Consider the following 5535-nt stretch of genomic DNA (forward strand, 5'->3'; position numbering starts at 1 on the left):
TGCAAGCCCACGAGCGGCATTTGTATTTACAAGCCCCGGCACTCCTGGTGCACTAGACTAGGGACTGACAGTAAACCAAATAGGCCAAACATGGATACAATAGATACATCAATTTAACATAGGGAGCACTTGCGCTGTGGCACGGATCAGCCGTGGCACAGCGCCCAAAGCATATACCAGCAAAACATCGTAAACAGGGGAGGCAACACAGAAAAAATGGAGGAGAGACTCAAGCCAATGATGTCAGGTCTAACATATGTGAACCCAATTCAAATCGGTAAAGAATCAAAAATGATCAAAACCGATATGTGAAAGACAAAAAATGAATAGTTGTGTTGTTAAAAACAAATGCATGATACTGGTATAGTAGGCGCATATTCATAGTTCATTTCATAATTAGACATATAGGTAATATTTTACTGATGAGTCAGGTCAAATGGGTTGCTATACATCATTAGGGACTCCACAAGTCAATTCATACATCCAATGTGGCATAAGTATGTACAGAGTAAAATACCAAAGGTTTCCTCAAATAACAGTCATAACATGATTCTTAAAGGACATTGATTTATATGCAAGTGTGTAAATCCTCCGTGGTGTTTAAGCCTATTGGGAACTTAGTGTTGAGTTCCAAGATATATTTGGTCTCTAGCAAACGTAAGGCACTATCTCTATCTCCCCCCTTGCGCGTAGGCGGTATACAGTCAATGGCATAGTAACTAAGATGGATGTTGTCACTGCCATGTTTTGCCTCAAAATGCCGGGCAACTGGGTACGATTGGTCTTTATTTGTAATCGCCCGGAGGTGTTGTAAAATCCTCATATGCACGAGTAATTTGGTACTGCCAACGTAGCGGAGTACACAAGGGCACTCCAAAACATAAACCACGTATTCCGTTTTGCATGTTATACGTCGTTTTAATTTTGGCAGGTTGGGGCAAGAATGGGGTGGTATAGTCCTTAACATTTTTTGCATGTTTACACGCTTTGCAAATAAAGCCTTTAAAGAAACCTTTTTGTTTTGACAACCAGTTGGAAGGTGACCTGATTTCGGGATTGCTTTTAACCAAACAATTGCCCATGGATCTTGCCTTTTGAAAGGTCAATTGTGGAGTGTGATTGTTCTTGATTAACTCCCCACCAATGACCGGGTCTTTTAGCAGCAGATCCCAATGTCTCTTCAAAATTTTCCTAATGGCTACATGTTGTTTGCTATAGGTGAGGATAACCCTCACTTTGTTGGATACGCCATTAGATACAACAGGGATTCTGGGGGCCAACGCAGTGTCACGAGTCAGAGACTCAGTTTTGCGAATGGCCTTCTCTATGATGGACATATTGTAACCCCTCAAGAGAAACCTCTCCTTGCAACTGTTTTGAGCCATTTTACATTCCTCCACACTGCTACAGATGCATTTGATCCTCAGCATCTCCCCATAGGGGATGCTGTTGATCAAGTGCTGGGGATGGTGACTGGATGCATGTAGTAGTGAGTTCCCAGATGTCGGTTTGCGATAAAGTCTGGTACAGATCGTATTGTCGCAAATATAGACCTCCACATGTTAAAAGTTAGGCCGCAAACATCAACATTATCGGCGCCATCTTGCCCTTTTTGAGCCCATTCGTGCGCATAAGCGGCAGCCATTTTGAGCACCATGGCCTCCCTGCCCCTCGCTGATAGCCAGCGCGTCTCTCTCTCTCTCTCCTAACCTCGCAAGCATCCCCCGCACGCTGACAACCCCCACTCTCTCATGCCTTGGGTCATAAACCCCTCTTCAGCGCAGCTCTGCCTCGGAATCCCATCCTGTTCCCAGCGCGACACCTCCCTTCATTCCTTTCATGGTCCCGGGTCCTTTTGATACCACCCCCCTTTTCCTGTGTGCCTGTTTGTCTTCCTCGTTCCCAGGCCGCCACCTGGCCTTGCGGATACTGTTTATTGCTCCCCCCCCGTACAGTAAGAAGCTCCCCCCATCAAAGGACCCTCGAGTTGATCAAAGCCCCCACCCTATGAGATCCGATCAACCCCACACATTCCGTGAATCGGCGGAATGTCCAGCTGCGCGATAATCATCACCTGTTGTGACCGGGGTGGGGACTTCAACTGTAAATGTGTGTGGGAACGGGCCTGAAGGGGAGATTCCGAGGATGTCCTTTCATACTTCAAAGCATTGCAAGAATGTGTTACATGCAATAAAGATCATAAACCTGTGTATAAGAGGCCAGGCCTCAGAGATGCGGTTAGAGCACCTCGAGAAGATACCCCTGTTGTCTGATTTGATGTGTTCTGCTCCGTCGGAATAAAACTTCTGTTTCCTGCCATCCGGTCTCCAGCGCCTGCCTCTTTGTTTGGTAACTTGAATGGGTATAGAGGCGGTTAACGCCGGGCAACTCTGAAAAAGGTCATCTGCCCGTACCTTTTTCTACAATTGGCGTCCCAAACGTGGGGCCCATCAGCGACTCGTGGATCCAGTGGGAGAGGTCCTGACGACAGAGTGAACGACTGCAACGATCGGGAGAGCTCCTGTCCGATAGACCCTCGTCTGACAGCCGATCATCCGAACTTCACTGGTTCCAAACAGACCTCTCTCTCGAGTGATCTACGGTCCTGACTGGGAACCATCAGGAGTGCCGCGTGGACTACGAAGAATAGAGGACGATCGGGCGCTGGATTCGGAAGACAAGAAACTGTCCATGCGGTCCGGGTAAGGTCGTGTAAACACGACGAATTGCGAAATGATTGTTTGATTGTTTGGAAAATACTAGTATTACTCTTTGTTGATTTGTTTGGAGATTCGCTGTCTGCAAACGGAGAAAAAACAGGCTCTCTCTTTGCAAGCAGTGAAGGATAGGTAACGCAGACTTTTGTCCCCATTGTACTCCGTCGTGCCTATCTTTCTCCCCCACTGATTGATTGTTTGAACCCGAACTACTGTTCGTGGATTGTTTTCTGGAGATTTCCTTCTCCCCCACTGATTAACTGATTGAACCCGAACTACTGTTCGCGGATTGTTTTCTGGAGATTCTCTGTCTGCAAACAGGAAATAACAGGTTCCCTCTTTGCAGATAGTGAAAGGGTAGGTGACGCAGACCTTTGCGGGCCTATTTATTCTCCCCACTGATTGTTTGATTGACCGAACATTGACTGTTCGATATTCGTTCTTGAGGTATTCACTGCCTGCAAACAACGTAGAATAGAAAAATTCTGTCTAGTCTTTGCACACAGTGATAAGATAGGTAGTGCTGACTTTTGTCCCCATTGTAATCCGTCATGCCTGTCTTCTCCCCACTGATTGGTAGCCTGTTTAGCCCGGACCGCTTATTAGAGATGAACCATCCGGCTCCACCGGAAGGCACCCCTAATAAGGACATGTTCACAAAGCATGGATTGATCGCTATAGCTTATAGCAAGCTGTGGCATAAATATACGAAAAAGGATCGAGAAAGTCAGTGGCCACTGATAGGATCCTTCGATGATGATAAAATAAGCGCACTAGAAACAGCCCTTGGTAAAAACAAGACAACGCCTACTATGCTTGATAGTCTCAGCATGTGGCGCAAAGAAACTGAACAACGTAAAAAGAGAACTGAGAGTAGGTTGGGAAAAGAGCTGCGAAAAGCAGACCACCTAGCTGCTCAGAAACTAGAAGAAGAGATAAAGGAAAGAGAGGAAGCCAAACAGAAACTAGAAAAGGAAACATCAAACCAGTGCCCGGTTAGAACGCCCTCCACGCTCTACCCTGAATTACCCTCGAAACAGCGAGCCAACAATGATCTGCTGTTAGGTCCTCCGATCATCTACATGCCCCCTCCATATGCCCCTTCCCAACCCTTAGCACAGCACCCACCACCCCAGGTACAAACGAGAGTAGCGCCACAGCTTCGGCCCCCATGGCCTCTGTGCCGGCCGAACTCCTTGTATTAGATACTACCCAAACGACAACGTTAGGTGACCCTGAGACCCGAAGGGTTGGTACTGCAAGAACATGCAGACTAAGCAAAGATGAGCGAGCAGGGATTGACAAGATAGCAAGGACACTGGTAGAAAGGAAGGAAGATGAAGAGTACATCACGGATATGTTTAACTCGTATACAGGAAGTCACAGACGACATTTTACCGTACGACTGTGTTAACATGTCTTGAACGCATACGAGGACCGATATCGAGACAAAGGTCCCGAGAGCCTAACGACTCTGTACCGGAAGGTCGATATCGGGGATGAGGGCGAGTGTGATGTGACGGACCTCCTTATGCGTACGCTTGAGGTTTTCCGCCACCTCACTGAACAAGAATCGGGAGCTAAAACCATGACATCCGTAGCGACCGAACCACGAACTGAGCAATCTAACGCTATGATGCCGATACGAGAGGCTGCCCCTTACTGGGTTCCTCCACGAGGTGAAGGGACTAACGATGATGCAAACCACAAAGATGCAAAAGGAAGGGTAGTGTACAACTGGGTCTACCAGCCATGGGACCGGCAAGAGATTCTGACATTCCGGAAATCTCTGCCTGACCTACGTAAAAACCCCACTGTCTTCTATACTGAATTAGGTACAGCCCTAGGTTCAACGATTATGACCCTGGCTGACATCGACTTGTTCTTCGGGTTATGTCTACCAGCTGATGTGTGGAAGCAAATCCGGAAAGTCGACCACCTTGAGCTGTTTGGACATACCTAGTCACAACTCGATGGCATTGATAAACAACGAGAACCTGGACAAAAGCCTTTGAAATCCATTTTTGACCTCCCAGATAAAATCGTACAGAAATTAAAAACCCTGATTCCAGAAAAGAAAGTGGACCTGTCGATAGTAACGGCCTGTCGCCAGAAACCCCAGGAGGATGTATCGGACTACTTCTCCCGGTTTGAAACAGTGTTCTCCGATTACAGCGGCCAGGACATGACCACTGCAACCGGACACCATCTGTTTGTCCAGAATTATGTTAAGGGTTTGACACCAGAGGTCTCCCAGAAACTGCAGGCCAGCGAGAGTAGTTGGGCAGCCTCCAAACCTGCGGCTATCCTCCAGATGGCCCAATATTATGAACATCAGAAAAATGAAAACGATAGAGCAACAGAGAAAAAGAAGAAAGACTTGAAAGAGAGGGTGATGATAGCACAACTGCAAGGACGAGACCAATACAGGGGAAACTATCAGACGAACGTCCCTAAGACTGCACCTCCCAAGGACCGCACTTTGACTCCCCACATTGGACGTACGGACATTAGAGAGGACCAGTGTGCTTTCTGTAAAGGGACTAGCCATTGGAAATCCCAATGCCCGGTTCTTTTGGAAGTAATCAGAAACAAAGACCCCAAGGACATAGCAAGTGGACCGATAAATAGGGGACAGCAGCGACAGATCAGGCAGACCAAATACATTTGATCGACCCAGACAGAACCAGTGCCAGCAATCTGACTACGATGACGCCCACGACTTTGCATAGGACTGCCAAGGGCAAGGGAGGGATCCAGTCGAGCTCTATGTTGACCAGCAAGGCCCTTATGTCACTGCTAAGGTCTTGGGTACAAA

The sequence above is a fragment of the Lissotriton vulgaris genome, chromosome 8 (genome assembly GCF_964263255.1).
Source record: "Lissotriton vulgaris chromosome 8, aLisVul1.2, whole genome shotgun sequence".
NCBI classification, from domain to species: domain Eukaryota; kingdom Metazoa; phylum Chordata; class Amphibia; order Caudata; family Salamandridae; genus Lissotriton; species Lissotriton vulgaris.